Here is a 20684-nt window from a genome sequence, read left to right as displayed (position 1 = left end):
CTGGAAGAGTCTCTCCAGGGAGTGGTCACAGCATCACGCCTATCTAAAGTTCAGGAAGCTTTTGGACATTGCTCTCAGGCTTCTGGTGTGATTCTCGAGGACGGTCCCATGAAGGGCCAGAAGTTGGACTTGATGCTCCTGACGGGCTCCTTCCAATTCAACTGATTCTACGACTCTATGGTTCTGTCCTGGCCACTCAAGGTGTATTGCTTGGTCTCACCAGATTTTGACCTGCTCTTGTTGGTCGGAATTTGTCACTACTGCCTAATGATATTTACCACGAAAGACAAAGTGCCTTTCCTCAATGTTCTCAAGAAAGTTGATCGTGCACCCTAGAATCCTAAAAACGTCTTTTCCTTGAAACAGCACTGTCTCCTGCCCAGTATTCTTTCCAGATCTTAAGGAGAAAGAAGGCAAAATCAGGGGATGTATTACAATGAAGCACTGTCAATTTTCCGGACCTTTAGCAGTATATTTGTACCTCCAATATTCTTTTCTATAATATCATGGTTTTGTAGAGCATGTCATTTTCTAGCAAGACACATTTTTGCAACTTAGCCCATCAGTCTCTGTGAGAATATATGGTCAAAAGCCCAAAACATGAATAGGCAGTGGCAAGTGAGGGGAAAAAAGAGTATGGAAATGTCCTAGGTTGGCTATATGATGCTTTTATCCCCAATCGTCTCTTTCCGTTTATGCTGAATAGTAAGTTTTGCACCTTTAAGACTTGCTTCAAAGATTGAGGGGGGGGAGAGGAGGCGCGCAGTTTGTTTTCAGACACTGAACTCACTCCTACACATTCCTGCTTCTGGACTGCGTGTTTTCTGCGGATGAACAGACGGCGGGACAGGGCTCACTTTTTTTTTCTTGCTTTTTTTTAGTTAGTTTAGCTAGCTGAGGCAAAGAAGTTCCCTGGACTGTGCTTTTTTTTCCTTTTTTTCCCCTTTCTCTGGACCTGTTCACACCTGCTCTGGACTGAACAACCATAAGAGCACCAGCAGCTCTCATCGGTGGGCCAGGCCGGGCCTGGGCCACGGCATTTCCAGCGCTGGAGGGATTGATAAGGGACTGAGTGAGCTGAACTGGAATCTGGGGAGGGGACTTTCTGGGTTTGTCATCTCCTTTGGAGCAGCAAGGGGTTTTATTGTTTAATATTAAGTTTTCTTGTTTAATAAACAGTTTTTTTCCACTTTTCTCCAAGGAAGTATTTTCTCCTGGACCGGTTGGGGGAGGGGTGGTAGAATCCGATTTCCTAGGGGGGCCCTTTGGGGGTTCTCTCCCAAATTTGCCCTGAACCAGGACAAACACATCAATTGGCGCCCAACGTGAGGCTCGAGAAAGTGGAAAAAAGCATTATTGATTGCATGTTGGTTGTGCTTGCTCTGTAGTGAGTTAAAGCAGTCAGTAGCCATGTTGCTCGATTTTGTAATGTCTCTTGGGGTGGAGGCCTTCATGTGGTTCTGGTCTATAAGCCTTTTTGAGGTTTCAGTACCTTTCTGGTCACTAGGATTATTGTCCCTAAGACGTAAGTTTCACAGTACAGGGGCACGGATTGGAATAGCTATTTTGCTGGCCTTGGTGATAATGATTTATGGGGCATTTACAAGGTTGCTGGAGTCTGCTTACAATATGTATGGTTTATGGTTTCTTCGTCCTACCCCGCGTCCTAGTTCCGGCAGTATGTTTTGGGAATTTGTTAGTAATTGCACCCAGTTTGTTAGAGGAGGAGCAGGGAATGAGACTTTCCAGCCTTTCCTTTCCTTCTTCTCCTCTGAATCTGTTATGTCACTTTTTGAGAATGTTCAGTTTCCCCTGAATGGTAAGGAGACCATGTTTCTGGCATTTAATGTGGTAAGCTTCCTCTATATGGTCTGCAGCTTCTCTAGAATGAGGGCTGAGATGTCCAGAGGAGCTGACAAGACCCCTGACCCAGAAGTAGACTCAGGCATGAAAAATGATGAGTGGTGTGGAGAATGGGAAAATATGGGCCAAACCCTGAAGGAATTTTCTGATCCTGTAGACTGGGATTTTCCATGTGAACAAATTCAGAACCCAGCTGAGGTGGGAAAATACCTGAAAGAGAAATGCCATGGTGACTGTAAGGAAAAAAGTCTCATTGCAATAAGCTGGGCCCTGGCCTATGCTTATCGCACCCTGCTAGATATTGTAGGGCAGCAGACAGAGGCAGGCAGGCAGGGAGATAAAGCAGCAGCTACTCCAATCACTCAGGCTGCAGCCAACACTCCAACTGCTCAGGCTGGAACTGAACCAGACAGTAAGCCTAAGCCACTGGCAGTTGCTGCAGGAAAGAAGTACACGAGCAAAACCAATCGGCCAGTGACTGACGATGATGATCCAGGGGAAGGACCCTCACCCCCAACTACTGACAAAAAGCCCAAAGTTAATGAAACTGACACAGCCTCAGAAGCCAATATTGAGTCCTATTCCCTGAAGGACCTTTGTGGCCTAAGGAAGGATTATACCCGGCGGCCTGATGGATCCATAATTAGTTGGTTAGTCCGTCTCTGGGATGCTGCAGGTGAGGCTACAGTTTTGGATGGTAGTGAAGCCAGGCATTTGGGATCCCTGTCACATGATCCTGTCATTGACCAAGGAATGATGAGGGGGGGCTAACCCTCACAGCCTCTAGGCACGGGTCCTGGGAAGTGTTGCACAAAGATACCTGTGTGCAGACGATCTCTATATGCAGCAAACACAGTGGAAGACCATAGAGCAAGGGATCCAACGCTTGAGGGAAATGGCAGTGGCAGAGATTGTCTTCTCGGATGATGTAAACACTGTAAATCCAGACTTGGTACCATGCACATCTGTAATGTGGACAAAACTTGTACGACTCGGGCCACATGAATATGCTTCTGCTCTAGCAATAATGATGGTGAGGAGACCGTGCTGGATATGGCAAAAAAACTCCGAGCATATGCAGACGCTGTGCATGGCCCAACACATGCCAGAATCACAGCAGTGGAAACACGTCTGCAGAGGTTAGAGGATAAGATAGAGGAGAATCACAAGAAGCTCAGAGAGGAGATTAAGGAAGACCTTCTTCAAATCTCAGCAGTACAGATCAGAGGTTCTGGTGCCCAACGCAGATGCTCCCCAGATGGAGAGAGAAGGTACACCCCACGAGCTGAGCTGTGGTTCTTCCTGCGTGATTGTGGAGAAAACATGAGGAGATGGGATGGAAAACCTACTGCTGCTCTGGTACAACGGGTGCGTGAACTGAAGACTCAGAGAGGAAGTTCCAAAAGGGAAGCAGCTCCAGTAGCCAGTAACCGAACTGTCATATATGATGATAATGACAACATTTTTGATGCCCTTGAAGGAACCTCCAAGACATATGTCCAGGGAAAGAAGGATAACCAGGCTTAGAGGGGCCCTGCCTCTAGCCAGGTAGAGGCTAGGGAAAACCGTGTTTTTTGGACTGTGTGGATTCGTTGGCCTGGCACATCTGAACCACAAGAATACGAAGCTTTGGTCGACACTGGTGCACAATGTACATTAATCCCATCGAGACATGTGGGGGCAGAGTCTGTTTCTATTGCCGGTGTGACAGGGGGATCCCAGGATTTCACTTTGGTGGAAGCTGAGGTGAGCCTGACTGGAAATGAGTGGAAGAAACACCCTATTGTGACTGGCCCAGAGGCCCCATGCATTTTAGGCATAGACTTCCTCCGAAGTGGGTATTTCAAGGACCCAAAGGGATTCAGATGGACATTTGGAATAGCTGCTGTAGAGGCAGAGGGCGTCAAGCAATTGAACACCTTGCCTGGACTGTCAGAAGACCCATCTGCAGTAGGACTTCTGAAGGTGGAAGAGCAACAGGTGCCAATTGCCACCTCGATAGTGCACCGCCGGCAGTATCGGACGAATCGAGATGCCGTGATCCCCATCCACAAAATGATCCGTGAGCTGGAGAGCCAAGGGGTGGTCAGCAAGACCCACTCACCCTTCAACAGCCCCATCTGGCCTGTGCGTAAGTCTGAGGGAGAATGGAGATTGACTGTGGACTACCGTGCATTGAATGAAGTGACTCCACCACTGAGCACTGCTGTGCCGGACATGCTGGAACTCCAGTATGAGCTAGAGTCCAAGGCAGCGAAGTGGTATGCCACCATTGACATTGCCAATGCATTTTTCTCCATTTCTCTGGCAGCAGATTGCAGGCCTCAGTTTGCTTTCACCTGGAGGGGAGTGCAGTATACCTGGAACCGACTGCCCCAGGGGTGGAAGCACAGCCCCACTATCTGCCATGGACTGATCCAGAGTGTACTAGAAAAGGGTGAGGCTCCAGAACATCTGCAATACATTGATGACATCATTGTATGGGGGAAGACGGCAGCAGAAGTGTTTGAGAAAGGAAGGGAAATTATCCAGATTCTCCTGAAAGCCGGCTTCGCCATCAAAAAGAGCAAAGTCAAGGGACCTGCTCAAGAGATCCAGTTTCTGGGAGTGAAGTGGCAAGATGGAAGGCATCAGATTCCCACTGATGTCATCAACAAGATCACAGCAATGTCTCCACCATCCAGCAAGAAGGAAACACAAGCTTTCCTAGGTGCCATAGGCTTTTGGAGAATGCACATTCCTGAGTACAGTCCGATTGTGAGCCCTCTCTACCTGGTCACCCGTAAGAAGAACAAGTTCCACTGGGGCCCTGAGCAGCAACAAGCCTTCACCCAGATCAAGCAGGAGATCGCTCATGCAGTTGCCCTTGGCCCAGTCAGGACAGGACCAGAGGTGAGGAATGTGCTCTACTCTGCAGCCGGGAACCATGGCTTGTCCTGGAGCCTTTGGCAGAAGGTGCCTGGGGAGACTCGAGGCTGACCACTTGGATTTTGGAGTCGAAGCTACAGAGGGTCTGAAGCCAACTATACCCCAAGAGAGAAGGAAATTTTAGCAGCCTATGAAGGAGTCCAAGCTGCCTCAGAGGTAATAGGCACTGAAGCACAACTCCTCCTGGCACCCCGACTACCAGTACTGGGGTGGATGTTCAAAGCAAAGGTTCCCTCTACGCACCATGCCACCAGTGCCACATGGAGCAAATGGATTGCTCTGATCACACAGCGCGCCCATATTGGACAACTGAATCGCCCTGGGATTCTGGAAATAATTACAAACTGGCCGGAAGGTGAAAACTTTGGTCTTGCTGATGAAGAGGAAGAAGAAGTGACACGTGCTGAAGAAGCTCCACCATACAATGAACTGCCAATGGAAGAAATGTGCTACGCTCTTTTCACTGACGGTTCTTGTCGCATTGTGGGAATGAAACGAAAGTGGAAAGCAGCCGTATGGAGCCCCACACGACAGGTCGCTCAAGCTACCGAAGGAGAAGGTGGATCAAGCCAACTTGCAGAGCTCAAGGCCGTTCAACTGGCCCTGGACATTGCTGAGAGAGAGAAGTGGCCAAGGCTCTACCTTTACACTGATTCATGGATGGTAGCCAGTGCTCTGTGGGGATGGCTGGAGAGGTGGAGAGAAGCTAACTGGCAACGTAGAGGAAAACCGATTTGGGCTGCTGATGAGTGGAAAGACATCGCTGCTAGGGTAGGGAAGCTACCTGTGAAGGTCCGCCATGTAGATGCCCATGTCCCCAAGAGCAGAGCTAATGAGGAGCACCAAAACAATGAGCAGGTAGACCGGGCTGCAAAGATAGAGGTGTCAAAGATAAACCTAGATTGGGAACACAAGGGAGAGTTATTCCTAGCTCGGTGGGCCCACGACGCCTCAGGTCATCAGGGTAGAGATGCCACCTATAAGTGGGCATGAGACCGAGGGGTGGATCTAACCATGGACAGTATTTCTCAGGTTATCCATGACTGTGAGACGTGTGCTGCCATCAAGCAAGCCAAGCGAGTGAAGCCCCTGTGGTATGGTGGGCGGTGGTCCAAGTACAGGTATGGGGAGGCCTGGCAGATGGACTACATCACGCTGCCCCAAACATGCCAAGGCAAGCACTACGTTCTGACCATGGTAGAAGCCACCACGGGATGGCTGGAAACCTATCCTGTGTCTCATGCTACTGCCCGGAACACCATCCTGGGTCTTGAAAAGCAAGTCCTGTGGAGACATGGAACCCTTGAGTGGATTGAATCAGACAATGGGACTCATTTCAAGAACAGCCTTATCAACACCTGGGCTAGGGAACATGGCATTGAGTGGGTGTACCATATTCCCTACCATGCACCAGCTGCAGGGAAAGTGGAGAGGTACAATGGACTGTTGAAAACAACTTTGAAAGCATTAGGTGGGGGATCTTTCAAAAACTGGGAGCAGCATCTGGCAAAAGCCACCTGGCTAGTTAACACCTGAGGCTCTACTAACCGAGTGGGCCCTGCCCAATCTGAGCCTTTGCATAGAGTAGATGGAGACAAAGTCCCAGTGGTACATGTCAGAGGTTTATTAGGGAAGACAGTTTGGATCAATTCTGCCTCAAGTACAGACAAACCCATTCGTGGGGTTGTCATTGCTCAGGGACCAGGTTCCACATGGTGGATAATGCAAAGAGATGGAAGAACACGATGTGTACCTCAGGGAGATCTCATTGTTGAGTGAGACCTACGTGTAAATATCACTGTTTGCTAAATGTTACTACCATTGTCTGTGTATAGCTGTATATTGAATGTCTGATGTATGTGTTTATAGAGTTAGAATATATATATTAGTTTTAGTAGTAAGCTGACAATATGGGGATAAGGGGTGGAATGTCCTAGCTTGACTATATGATGCTTTTATCCCCAATCGTCTCTTTCCGTTTATGCTGAATAGTAAGTTTTGCACCTTTAAGACTTGCTTCAAAGATTGAGGGGGGGGAGAGGAGGCGCGCAGTTTGTTTTCAGACACTGAACTCACTCCTACACATTCCTGCTTCTGGACTGCGTGTTTTCTGCGGATGAACAGACGGCGGGACAGGGCTCACTTTTTTTTTCTTGCTTTTTTTTAGTTAGTTTAGCTAGCTGAGGCAAAGAAGTTCCCTGGACTGTGCTTTTTTTTCCTTTTTTTCCCCTTTCTCTGGACCTGTTCACACCTGCTCTGGACTGAACAACCATAAGAGCACCAGCAGCTCTCATCGGTGGGCCAGGCCGGGCCTGGGCCACGGCATTTCCAGCGCTGGAGGGATTGATAAGGGACTGAGTGAGCTGAACTGGAATCTGGGGAGGGGACTTTCTGGGTTTGTCAACTCCTTTGGAGCAGCAAGGGGTTTTATTGTTTAATATTAAGTTTTCTTGTTTAATAAACAGTTTTTTTCCACTTTTCTCCAAGGAAGTATTTTCTCCTGGACCGGTTGGGGGAGGGGTGGTAGAATCCGATTTCCTAGGGGGCCCTGTGGGGGGTCTCTCCCAAATTTGCCCTGAACCAGGTCCATGATACTAAAGTGAGACAAGAAAGAGGAGGAGGAGGTGTTCCAGTTGACAGAGCAGAGAATCCCCTGCAGTCCCTGATGATATCCTAGTGAAGCAGGTTATCTCCCAGCAGTCCCTAGAGAACCATGGAGGAACACATAGCTACACTGCAGCTGGTGAAGGGCTCCATGCCACAGCAGGTGAAAGAGCCTTGAAGGAAGCTGCAGCTCGTGGAGGGAGGGCCAGAAAAGCATCCTTGACCTCTTCTTTAGTGGAAGAGTATGTGCAAATGTTCAACAGCTGCTAACTCTAATCTATCCTCTTTCCAGTTCTTGTCATAGGTAAGTAGGACAACACAAGAATTAGAAGCCTAAATTGTTTTGCCTGAGGCTCCCATTCTCTCTGCCACTCCCTTAAAATTTACTTTGAGATGAAATAAAACTCATGATCAAGTTCCTAAGGCTTGATGGTCAGGCTTCTCAGAAAACAGGGAGTGCAAAGAACTCTTGTCACTGTAATTTTTTTGCATAAAACTGAAAAAGTTAAATTACAGTTTTCTAAGAACTTATGGAAATCAATTGGTAGTGGTGGTGAGAGTGAAGAGTATAATTAAGCTGGAAAGAGACTATCACGTAGCTACCTCATCTGCATATAAGTTTTTTACCAGGAACTCTAGACTTTTAAACAGACTTAGGACACAAGAGTTATCTCTGGGAAAGTTTTAGTATGTATAGAACATTCATATTTAAATAGCTCAATCTGTTTTACAGTTATGACTGATGTTTTAAATTTTATTTGAAAAGAAATATTTGTGATTCAGATCATTTCCAGTTCTAAAGCATTTCAGTTGTTGACAGATTTTACTGTCTCCTGAGGGCGGGAAAATAGTCTTGGAACCAATACCGAAAGAAACTAGATGGAAAAATTAGTTTTCCTCATTCTTTTTTGTCTATTCTAAGAGGCACAACAGCAAAACCACTGCTATGAGTGAGAGTTGCCTTACCACTCACGGATGACAACCTTGTAGTGACTAGTCTATTATTTGCACGCATTTCTGATGCTGCTTGGTAAACATTTTGCAGAAAGGTCTGTAAACAATTTTCATGGAAAGACATTCCTGAATTGCTTCACTTATCTCTGAAGCAGAGAACTAAGCTGGCACTCTACTTCTGAGATCTTGCTGTGCTCGTCCACAAACCCATTTCCTTCAAGTGCATTTTACTGTCAACCAAAGCACTTCATTTCTTCATGAGGTAATCTCTTATTCTTAATGTTTGGGGGATTGCTTTAAAACTGTAAGCACATATTCTAGTAAGAAGGTAGAACATCTGTCTTAAGTAGTATACATCACTTGGCTTTGGTTCATGCACCATAACATCAGCACGGAAGGTCATTTACAACCAATAGATGGGTTGGGGTAATAGGCCACACGTTTAGGAATCTTTCTCCAATTAATTTTGCTTTAAAATCTGGCTCTTAGCATTTCAAGTGTGTCTTTATTAAAACAATCAACTATTTATTACCTGTACCACAATGAAGCACAATCAGCAGTGCTTGTGCATCCTTCAACAAGTCCAAGAAGAAGAATGGTCTGAGCCCCCAGTGTAGCTCAGGGAGCCTGTCATCAAGCCAGAGTCCTCCAGGCATCTTCTCAGCCTGGAGAAGAGCAGACTCTGAGCAAATGTTAGAGCAGTCCTCCAGTATCTGAAGGCAGCCTAGCAGAAGGAGGCAGATGAGCTACACAAGGGCATGGAGCAATAGGAAAAGTGTTGATGGCTTTAAAACCTGAAGAGTATATGTTTCCTTTGGGTATTGGGAAGAAATTCCTTGCCAGGAGGCTGGTGAGACACTGGAACATGTTGTGGGTGACCCATTCCTGGAAGTGTTCAAGGCCAGCTTGAATGGGTCTTTGAGCTTAAGGCGGTCTAGTGGAAGGTGTCCCTGCCAACGACATGTGGGGTAAATTTAGGTGAACTTTAAGGTCCCTTCCAATCCAAACCACTCTATTATTCTGTGGTAATATTCATTCTGTGCAGTAGCAGTAACTAGCTGAAGATAGAAGACTATTGATTCTGAGAAACTGCCTTCCAGTTTAACTGTTTTGGTCTCACATAGAAGCTCCTTTTAGCATTATTATATGTAGGAACAGTCTCGGCTCTTAATTATCATCCACACAAATATTTTATACTTTTTAAGATTTTTGACATTTGGGATTTTCCTTCTCTCTTTCTTTCTTTCTTTCTTTCTTTCTTTCTTTCTTTCTTTCTTTCTTTCTTTCTTTCTTTCTTTCTTTCTTTTTCTTTCTTTCTTTCTTTCTTTCTTCCTTCCTTCCTTCCTTCCTTCCTTCCTTCCTTTCTTTCTTTCTTTCTTTCTTTCTTTCTTTCTTTCTTTCTTTCTTTCTTTCTTTCTTTCTTTCTTTCTTTCTTTCTTTCTTTCTTTTTCTCTCTTTCTCTCTTTGCTCTCTCTTTCTTTCTCTCTTTCTCTCTTTCTCTCTTTCTTTTCTTCCTTCCTTCCCTTCCTCCCTCTCTTCCTCCCTCCCTGCACTGTGATGTCATTTTGTAAAATGTGAAGTAGTTTCAGAAATTTACTCTTACTTGAATAACATTTTGCAACTTCAAAATAGATCAAGAAGAAAATTGTGTGAAGACAGAGCGTTTTAAAAGAATAAAAACATGAGATTTAGAGTTAGCTATTGAAAATTCAAAAAGACAACATTGAAATGATGCAATGGATGATTTTAAGGATTTTTTTTTTATTTCTTTGATACCAATTATGATCTCAATTTTTTCACCTTCGAAAAACACATCTTGAAAATTGCTACTTTGAAAACTCAAAATATTTCCGAAACAAGGAAATGGATTGATGCAGATGAAAATATCATCTTCTAAATAGTCATCATCTAGTCCAAAGGATTCTCCTCACACAGTAAGCTTTATGGAGATTTCTATCCTCACACAAACACAGAAGAATTTTTCAACTGACTAGAAAATCTGTAAAAACAAATGAACCTTTGAAAAAAAACATCCATAAAGAGCAGGAAATTATATGCATTCATCCTTACGATATGTTGGTTACTAAATATTGCCTCTGGTTTATGGGTGAGTACACTTGCCATTCACACACACATACACCTCCCCCCCTGCACACAGATGTTTGATATTGGGTCTCAAAGAAGGGCGTTATCCTTTTTCTATTCAGTAGACATTGCTTCTCAAAGTCAAGGTGTATTCTTCTTAGATTCTCCTATTGCCTGGATTTATTACCTACAAGGTAATGTGCCTGTGTCTATTCACACGGGGTAGGAGGGGTCATGGAGGGCGGCGATTTGAAAACAACTAGCCGCTTAAGAAAGAGGAGTACTTCTTGAATCCATTGCAAAGGCAAAATATGAAGCCATAATCAGGGGCAGTTTGCTGTGCTGGCACAGTTTCTTCTGGAGAGAAAGCGTGAAAAAGCTTTTCGCTAAGATGTAGGCGAAAAGAGATGCAGAAGACTGGCAGACGGCAGCTCTCCGAAGGTAGGTGCTGGTCCCCAGCGTCTTTTGTCAGAAGCCGTGCTCCGGAGCGCACTGTGACGTGCACAATGCTCAGTGCGTGAAAAAGCTGCTTCTTCGCCCCCGAGAGATGGAGAGCTCGGCAGATGATGAGACGCGAAGAGCAAAGCCTCACAGCACCGGGATTGATTGTGCAGCTTTCAGACTGAGAGAGGACAGGAGGTAACCAATTTCCAGCAGTTTATACTTACATTAACATTCAAAAGGAAAGAGTTCTTGGATAACTTTCCCTTTGCATCCTTCTAAACCTTATCTAGTACTCCGTTGTCAATCTTACTTTTTCTTTTCGCCTCGGAGCTGGTAAGAACTCAACTAACTTCATGAAAAATGTTTTTGGACGCTTGCAGTGCTGGCAGAGTTTCTTCTTGAGAGAAAGCGTGGAAAAGCTTTTCGCTAAGATGTAGACGGTTAGACATGCAGAAAATGGGCCTAGGCAGCTCTCTGAAGGTAGGCGCCGGTCCCGGGCTTCTTTCTGCAGCAGCCGTGGTCCGGAGCACTTTGTGACCTTCACAATGGTCTTTGCACGTGTCCGGAAATACCAAAAGAACAAGCACAAGTTTAAGACCTGATTGCCACCATTGTGTAGAGTTTTGCTCTTTCTAGCAGGAATAACTGCTTCAGTTCTAACACTAGGTGTCGCTGCCTATAAAGGTTTGGCTGCTTTTAATCAGTTGGGATGCTGGATGTTCAAACAGCTAAACGTAACATCTTTTTTAAATCAGGTGTTCATGACGTAGATACTCTTAGACATAGCACACTGCAAATAAGAGTTGTAATAGGTTTATTGTTAGGATTACACATGGGCACGAGTGTAAGGAATTTGAAGGAATGTGTTGTATGAATCTTTTTCCAGTCGATTTCTTCCTATTATCTTGTCCTTGTGTGAGTTTCTTATGAATGGCTGCAGAATGGTCAAAAAGATTCATACAACACATTCCTTCAAATTCCTTACACTCGTGCCCATGTGTTAATAACAATAAATCTATTACAGCTCTTATTTGCAGTGTGCTAGGTCTAATAGTATCTACGTCAGTGAGCACCTGATTTAAAACAGAAGATGTTATGTTTAGTTGTTTGAACATCCAGCATCCCAACTGATTAAAAGCAGCCAAACCTTGATAAGGAGCGACACCTAGTGTTAGAACTGAAGCAGTTATTCCTGCTAGAACGAGCAAAACTCTACACAATGGTGGCAATCGTGTCTAAAGCTTCTGCTTGTTCTTTCGGTATTCCCCGAAACCACAAAGCGGTTTGCTCGTGTAAAAACCATTGTGAAGGTCACGGAGCGCTCCTGAGCGCGGCTTCTGTGCACTGAATCCCGGTGCTGTGTGGCTTCGTTCTTTGCGTCTAAGCATTAGCTGACGTCACGGTCTCCTGGAGGCGACAAAGTGGCTTTTTCGCGTACAGAGCATTTTGCCAGTCGCGGTGCGCTACGGAGGACGGCTTCTGCCGAAAGACGCCCGGGACCGGCACCTACCTTCGGAGAGCTGCGTCTGCCCATCTTATGCGTCTCTTGCCACCTACATCTTAGCGAAAAGGTTTTCCACGGTTTCTCTCAAGAAGAAACTGTGCCAGCACAGCAAGCATCCCTGAAACTTTTTTCATGAAGTTAGTCGAGTTCTTACCATCTCCGGGGCGAAAGCAAAAAGTAAGATTGTGCACGGAATGCTGCATAAGACTTAGGAGTATGCAAAGGGAAAGTTGTCTAAAAACTCTTTCCCTATGTATGTTAATATATATATAAACTGCTGGAAATTGGTTAGTTTCATCTCTCAGTTATAAGGCTGTGCACTCAATCCCGGTGCTGTGCGGCTTTGTCGTTACATCTCAGCATCTGCCGAGATCACCGTCTCCTGGAGGTGAAGAAGCGGCTTTTTCACTCACAGAGCATTGTGCTGGTCGCGGTGCGCTCCAGAGCACGGCTTCCGCTGAAAGACGCCCGGGACCAGCACCTACCTTCGGAGAGCTGCCGTCTGCTCGTCTTCTGCATCTCTTTTCGCCTACATCTTAGCGAAAAGCTTTTTCACGCTTTCTCTCCAGAAGAAACTGTGCCAGCACAGCAAACTGCCCCTGATTATGGCCTCATATTTTGCCTTTACAGTGTATTCCAGAAGTACTCCTCTTTCTCAAGCTGCTAGTTGTTTTCAAATCGCAGGTCTCCATGTCCCCTCCTACCCCGTGCTAATAGACAGAGGCACATTACCTTGTAGGTAATAAATCCAGGCAATAGGAGAATCAAAAAAGAATAGGCCTTGACTTTGAGAAGCAATGTCTACTGAATAGAAAAAAAGAAAATCCCCTCTTTGAGATCCAATATCAGACGTGTGCAGGGGGGGAGGTGTATGTGTGTGTGTGAATGGGAAATGTACTCACCCACAAACCAGAGGCAATATTTAGTAACCAACATATCGTAAGGATGGATGCATATAATTTCCTGCTCTTTATGGATGTTTTTTTTCAAAGGTTCATTTGTTTTTAAAGATTTTCTAGTCAGTTGAAAAATTCTTCTGTGTTTGTGTGAGGATAGAAATCTCCATAAAGCTTACTGTGTGAGGAGAATCCTTTGGACTAGATGATGACTATTTAGAAGATGATATTTTCATCTGCATCAATCCATTTCCTTGTTTTGGAAATATTTTGAGTTTTCAAAGTAGCAATTTTCAAGATGTGTTTTTCGAAGGCGAAAAATTGAGATCATAATTGGTATCAAAGAAATAAAAAAAAAAGACCCTTAAAATCATCCATTCCATCATTTCAATGCTGTCTTTTTGAATTTTCAATAGCAAACTCTAAATCTGATGTTAAAATCTTTTAAAATGCTCTGTCTTCACACAATTTTCTTCTTGATCCATTTCTAAGCTTCAAAATTATATTCAGGTAAGAGAAAATTCCTGAAACTACTTCCTGTTTAACAAATTGACATTACAATTGAGGGAGGGAGAAAGGGAGGAATGAAAGGGAGGAAGATATTCAAAGAAATAAAGAAAGAAGGAAGGAAGTGGCGGAAGGAAGGAAGGAAGGAAGTGGCGGAAGGAAGTGGCGGAAGGAAGGAAGGAAGGAAGTGGCGGAAGGAAGGAAGGAAGTGGCGGAAGGAAGGAAGGAAGTGGCGGAAGGAAGGAAGTGGCGGAAGGAAGGAAGGAAGGAAGGAAGGAAGGAAGGAAGGAAGGAAGGAAGGAAGGAAGGAAGGAAGGAAGGAAGGAAGGAAGGAAGGAAGGAAGGAAGGAAGGAAGGAAGGAAGGAAGGAAGGAAGGAAGGAAGGAAGGAAGGAAGTGGCGGAAGAAAGTGGCAGAAGGAAGTGGCGGAAGGAAGGAAGTGGTGGAAGGAAGTGGCGGAAGGAAGGAAGAGGCAGAAGGAAGTGGCAGAAGGAAGTGGCGGAAGGAAGGAAGTGGCGGAAGGAAGGAAGTGGCGGAAGGAAGGAAGTGGCGGAAGGAAGGAAGGAAGGAAGGAAGGAAGGTAGGAAGGAAGGAAGGAAGGAAGGAAGGAAGGAAGGAAGGAAGGATGGAAGGAAGGAAGGAAGGAAGGAAGGAAGGAAGGAAGGAAGGAAGGAAGGAAGGAAGGAAGGAAGGAAGGAAGGAAGGAAGGAAGGAAGGAAGGAAGGAAGGAAGGAAGGAAGGAAGGAAGGAAGGAAGGAAGGAAGGAAAGAAAGAAAGAAAGAACAGAGAGTGAAAGGAAATTCCCAAATGTCAGAAGCATTAAAAAGAATAAAATATTTTTGTTCATGATATTTAAGTGCCCAAACTTTTCCTACATATAATAATGCTAAAAGGAGCTTCTATGTGAGACCAAAACAGTTTAACTGGATGGCAGTTTCTCAGAATCAATAGTCTGTTTTTCTATCTTCAGCTAGTTACTGCTACTGCACAGAATGAATATTACCACAGAATAATAGAATGGTTTGGATTGCAAGGGACCTTAAAGTTCACCTAAATTTACGCCACATGTCGTTGGCAGGGACACCTTCCACTAGACCGCCTTAAGCTCAAAGACCCATTCAAGCTGGCCTTGAACACTTCCAGGAATGGGTCACCCACAACATGTTCCAGTGTCTCACCAGCCTCCTGGCAAGGAATTTCTTCCCAATACCCAAAGGAAACATATACTCTTCAGGTTTTAAAGCCATCAACACTTTTCCTATCGCTCCATGCCCTTGTGTAGCTCATCTGCCTCCTTCTGCTAGGCTGCCTTCAGATACTGGAGGACTGCTCTAACATTTGCTCAGAGTCTGCTCTTCTCCAGGCTGAGAAGATGCCTGGAGGACTCTGGCTTGATGACAGGCTCCCTGAGCTACACTGGGGGCTCAGACCATTCTTCTTCTTGGACTTGTTGAAGGATGCACAAGCACTGCTGATTGTGCTTCATTGTGGTACAGGTAATAAATAGTTGATTGTTTCAATAAAGACACACTTGAAATGCTAGGAGCCAAATTTTAAAGTAAAATTAATTGGAGAAAGATTCCTAAACGTGTGGCCTATTACCCCAACCCATCTATTGGTTGTAAATGACCTTCCGTGCTGATGTTATGATGCATGAACCAAAGCCAAGTGATGTATACTACTTAAGACAGATGTTCTACCTTCTTACTAGAATATGTGCTTACAGTTTTAAAGCAATCCCCAGAACATTAAGAACAAGAGATTACCTCATGAAGTAATGAAGTGCTTTGGTTGAAAGTAAAATGCATTTGAAGGAAATGGGTTTGTGGGCGAGCACAGCAAGATCTCAGAAGTAGAGTGCCAGCTTAGTTCTCTGCTTCAGAGATAAGTGAAGCAATTCAGGAATGTCTTTCCGTGAAAATTGTTTACAGATCTTTCTGCACAATGTTTACCAAGCAGCATCAGAAATGTGTGCAAATAATAGACTAGTCACTACAAGGTTGTCATCCGTGAGTGGTAGGGCAACTCAGACTCATAGCAGTGGTTTTGCTGTTGTGCCTCTTAGAATAGACAGAAAAGAATGAGGAAAACTAATTTTTCCATCTAGTTTGTTTCAGTATTGAAAGTGGCGCCCTGGAAAATGCTAAGATAAACTCTGAAATGTTAAGCCTTGTGTTTTACCTGCGTAAGTAGTATAATTGCTAGCTGAAATGATTGTTTTGTGATTATAATAATTATTGTATAATCATAAGAAGAACAATGAGAAACTCTGTGTTCCTAGTCTAAGGTGGCCATGCTTGGCTGAAATCTATGTATACTATAGAACAATGTAAGTTTAATAATTAACATGAAAGTAATATAACGATAGAATATAAAAGCATATCCATCCCGAACCTATGTCGGAGTCAGATTTGGGTCTTTACCCCTGACACCCAGAGCTCTTCAATAAAAGCACCTGCATATAATCATTTCTCGTGATTATGTGTTCCTCAACGCTAACAAGTATTGGCGACCCAGATGGGACCCTGTGAGTGCTGCTGAGCGAGTTCGCGACTCGATCATGCTCCAGCCGGCACCGAGGGATTCTCGAGGAGCCCATCGGCCACGACCGCTTCTGCCGCTCACAACGTCCCCTGGAGAGAGGTAAGGTGCTTTTATTTTGGTTTGGGTGCCTGCCAGTAAGACGGAGCGAAAGCTACGCTTGGTTGGGCTAAGGAATTCCTGGTGGTATTGCCTAGGCGCCGTCCGTAAGACAATAGCGAAAGCGTTGCTGGTTCGGCTTTGGTATTTTTGGTTGGAGAAGCTCAAAGGAATTTTGGGCAGCAATGCCTCTATTCCACAAACTTCTCCATTGGGGTGCTTAATAGCACATTGGAAACAGGGTAATTTTGGGGAAGAATTATGTAAAGCTAAGTTGATTAATTACTGTAATACATGCTGGCCAGAATGTGTCTTGGAGAATGGTGAAAAATAGCCAAAATACGGGACTTTGCAATATAACAGTATTTCACACTTAATGTTGTTTCGTAAGCAAGAAGGAAAAAAAAAAAAACCAAAAAAAACCACCCCACAATGGATGAGGTTTCATATGTTGATTTGTTTTTCTATTTGCGGGAAAGCCAGAATGGCCGGATGAATGTAGATTAATGGTGGTTAGAACATCTGCAAATGATAAGTGTGGAGTTTGCGAGAAACATTTTCTAAAACATTTGGCATTGAATAGGGAAAATTATACAGATATTGATTTACAGGTAGCTCTAATAAGACTAAGAGAACCTTACCCTATCCACCTGCTTCATCTGTCCTTGTCCCACTGCCTGCCCCTACCTCATCTGATCCTAAGCCTGTCTCATGTAGTACACCTTTCTCTCTTTATCCTCCTCTCCCATCATCACCTGATTCCTCTTCCTCGAAAGTTGGGCAAAGCCTGGCTATGATAGAAAGGAGGGAGAGGGATGCAGGTGAAAAAGATGGTGATGGTAATGAATCAGCGATCCCAGTGGCCCACAGAACCTGAAGCCGGTCGGTGCTTGCCCTGGTTGTAGAAAGAAAAGACATAGGCAGACAAAAATGGACTGTGATTGCTCCCTTGCGACAAGGTGTGGGAGTGGAGGGGTCAGTGTTTGTAGAAGTGCCTTTTTTCCTGCAGATTTAATTATTTAGAGGCGGTCAGCTAGAACTTATAGAGAAGGTCCTGGTAAGGTAGCATGAGTAGTGAAAATAGTTATGAAAACTCAGAATCCTGAGGGTGGCCTGGAGGGTGTATAATAATTGCGAAAGAGAAGCTGGTGGGGGGCAGCAGCAAAATCTTTGGCAGTAGTAGAAGAAAAAGGGAACCCAAGTTTCGGGGGACGTGGCGGAGGTAGTTGTGGTAGAGGACCAGTTATGCAAGGGTTAAGCCTAAATCAATGTGCGTATTGCAAGCGAGAGGGGCATTGGAAGAGAGAGTGCCCAAACAAGCCAAACAACCGGTTTCACCAGGGCAATCAGTTCCAGCAGGAAAACATTGCCAAGGCAATGGTGTTAGGTGAATATAATTGCTGACTAGACATGGAACCCGTAAAACAGGTTAAAGAACCTGTCATAACTATACAGCTAGGGCATAAGGAAGTCAAATTTCTAGTGGATACTGGAGCTACCTACTCTGTGCTGAATGATCTACAAGGAAAAATTGGAAATAAGCAAACAACAATAGTTGGGGCTACAGGGAAGGAGGAAAATCGGCCATTCTTGCAACCCCTAGATTTGTGCTTTGGGAACAAGACTTCAACGCATGAATTCCTATATGTACTTGAGTGTCCAATTCCGCTTTTAGGGAGGGATCTGCTGGCGAAACTTGATGCGGTAATAACCTTTGAAAACGGGGAACTTGTAATGAAAATACCTGAATCAAAGACGGGACAGATTTTAATGATCAAAGAAAAACCAGTTCCCTCTATCCCTAGGAAGGTAGATGATGCAGTGATTCCTTCTGTATGGGAAATGGATATACCAGGGAAATCTAAATTGGCACAACCAGTGCATGTAGAATTAAAGGAAGGGGCAAGAGCTGTACAAATCAAACAGTATCCCATAAAACCAGAAGCACGGCAAGGAATAGTAAAGACTATTGAGAAATTCTTGAAGTACCAAATTTTAGAAGAATGTGAATCAGAATTTAACACACCAATATTTCCAGTAAAGAAACCAAATGGAGAATATAGATTAGTGCAGGATTTGAGAGCAATAAATAAAATAACAAAAGACATTTATCCAGTGGTAACAAATCCCTACACATTGCTAACATCCGTAAAGGAGATCTATAAATGGTTTACTGTAATTGATTTAAAAGATGCCTTTTTCTGCATTCCCCTTGACAAAGAAAGTAGGAAACTGTTTGCCTTTGAGTAGGAAAACCCAGGCAACAGAAGAAAGACCCAGCTCACCTGGACACGATTACCACAACTATTTAAGAACAGTCCGACTTTATTTGGAAACCAACTGGCAAAGGAGCTGGAAATTTGGACCAAAAATGGGCAAGTACCAAGAGACCAATACCTATTGTTGCAGTATGTTGATGATATACCAATAGCTACAGAAGAAAAAGCAACCTGTATAAAGGTAACCATTGAGATTTTAAATTCACTGGGAATGGGAGGTTACCAAGTATCCAGAGGAAAGGCACAAATTGCCCAACAGACTGTGATCTACCTGGGATGTGAAATTTCACAAGGGCAACGAAAACTAGGTACTAACCGTATCCAAGCTATCTGTGCTATTCCAGAGCCCCAGAACTTACATGAGCTGCGAGTCTTCCTCGGGATGGCAAGATGGTGTCGCTTGTGGATCATGGACGATGGACTGATTGCGAAACCCCTGTACGAAGCTCAGAAGAAGCAGCCATTCACCTGAGGCAAGCCACAGAAGGAAGCCTTCCTAAAACTAAAAGAGGCACTGACGACTGCTCCAGCATTAGGGTTACCTGATCTGTCTAAAGATTTTCAGCTGTTTGTACATGAAAGGCTATGCCTAGCACTAGGAGTCCTGACCCAACGTCTGGGAAGTTGGAAAAGGCCGGTGGGCTACTTTTCCAAACAACTTGACAACATAAGTGCGGGGTGGCCTCCGTGTCTGCGGGCGGTCGCAGCCACCGTGATGCTGATACAAGAAGCCAGGAAGCTTACTATGGGAAGACACATAGATGTCTATGTACCACACATGGTAACCACTGTCTTAGAACAGAAGGGGGGCCATTGGCTATCTCCAAGCAGGATGATAAAATTCCAGGTAGTCCTGACTGAGCAAGATGATGTCACATTAAAAACTAACCTTTTGAATCCAGCTTTGTTCCTAGGTACCACAACTGAAGAAAGCCCATTGGAACATGACTGTGTAGAGGTAATAGAGTACACTTATTCAGCAAGAGAAGACTTGAAAGACGTCCCGCTAGAGCAGCCGGAGTGGGAGCTATTTACAGATGGGAGCAGCTTGGTGGAAAACAGAACCAGATACGCTGGATATGCAGTAACAACAGTCAGCACAGTAGTGAAAGCAAAGGCATTACCACCAAATACATCTGCCCAGAAGGCAGAACTGGTTGCTCTAACCAGAGCACTAGAATTAAGTGAAGGGAAAAAGGTAAATATATGGACTGACTCAAAATATGCCTTTGGGGTAGTGCATGTACACGGAGCACTGTGGAAAGAAAGAGGATTATTGTCTTCTCGAGGTACACACATTAAACACCAAGAGGCAGTCCTGCAACTGATAAAAGCAGTACAAAAACCTGAGCAAGTGGCAATTATACATTGTAAAGCACACCAATCAGAAAGCTCCAAAATCTGTGAAGAAAATCGAAAGGCAGACTGGGCAGCCCGACAAGTTGCTCGAGAGGTGCAAACAACAATGGCATTGATATCTTCAAAGCTCAATATATCCCAGTTTAATCTGCCTCCAAAACCAAGATATTCAGTAGAAGATGAGAGACTGGCACGTTTACTGAATGCACAAAAGAACTAGGAAGGATGGTATTTGACTGCACAAGGACAAATAGTGGTACCCCCCTTGATAATGAGAGAAGTTCTACAAATTAAACATAACGAATGTCATTGAGGCGCAGAGGCATTGGTAAAATTGCTAAAGCAGAATTTATTTCGGTACGGATGTTAACAATGGCAAAATCAGTCATGTCAAAATGCCATGTCTGCTTGAAAAACAACCCAGTGGCTAGGCAACAGGCACAGCTAAGAAGAATTCGGATAGGAATAGAGCCAGGAGATTATTGGCAGGTAGATTTCGTAGAATTGCCAAGAACTCGAGGATACAAATACCTGTTAGTAGGGGTTGACACATTTTCCAGATGGCCAGAAGCCCTTCCCTGTCGCACAAACCAAGCAAAAGAAACAGTTAAGTGGTTACTAC

General features: G+C 44.5%; 1 pseudogene; it reads left to right on the top strand.

Annotated features, from left to right (window-relative positions):
- The first annotated feature begins 17806 nt into the window (after positions 1–17806).
- On the top strand, positions 17807–20421 carry LOC132326112 (uncharacterized; annotated as a pseudogene).
- Positions 20422–20684: the final 263 nt, after the last annotated feature.

This window comes from Haemorhous mexicanus, chromosome 4, assembly GCF_027477595.1.
Source record: "Haemorhous mexicanus isolate bHaeMex1 chromosome 4, bHaeMex1.pri, whole genome shotgun sequence".
Classification (NCBI taxonomy): domain Eukaryota; kingdom Metazoa; phylum Chordata; class Aves; order Passeriformes; family Fringillidae; genus Haemorhous; species Haemorhous mexicanus.
Note: the sequence above shows the minus strand (reverse complement) of the source record. Positions and strands in the feature narration are given on the sequence as shown.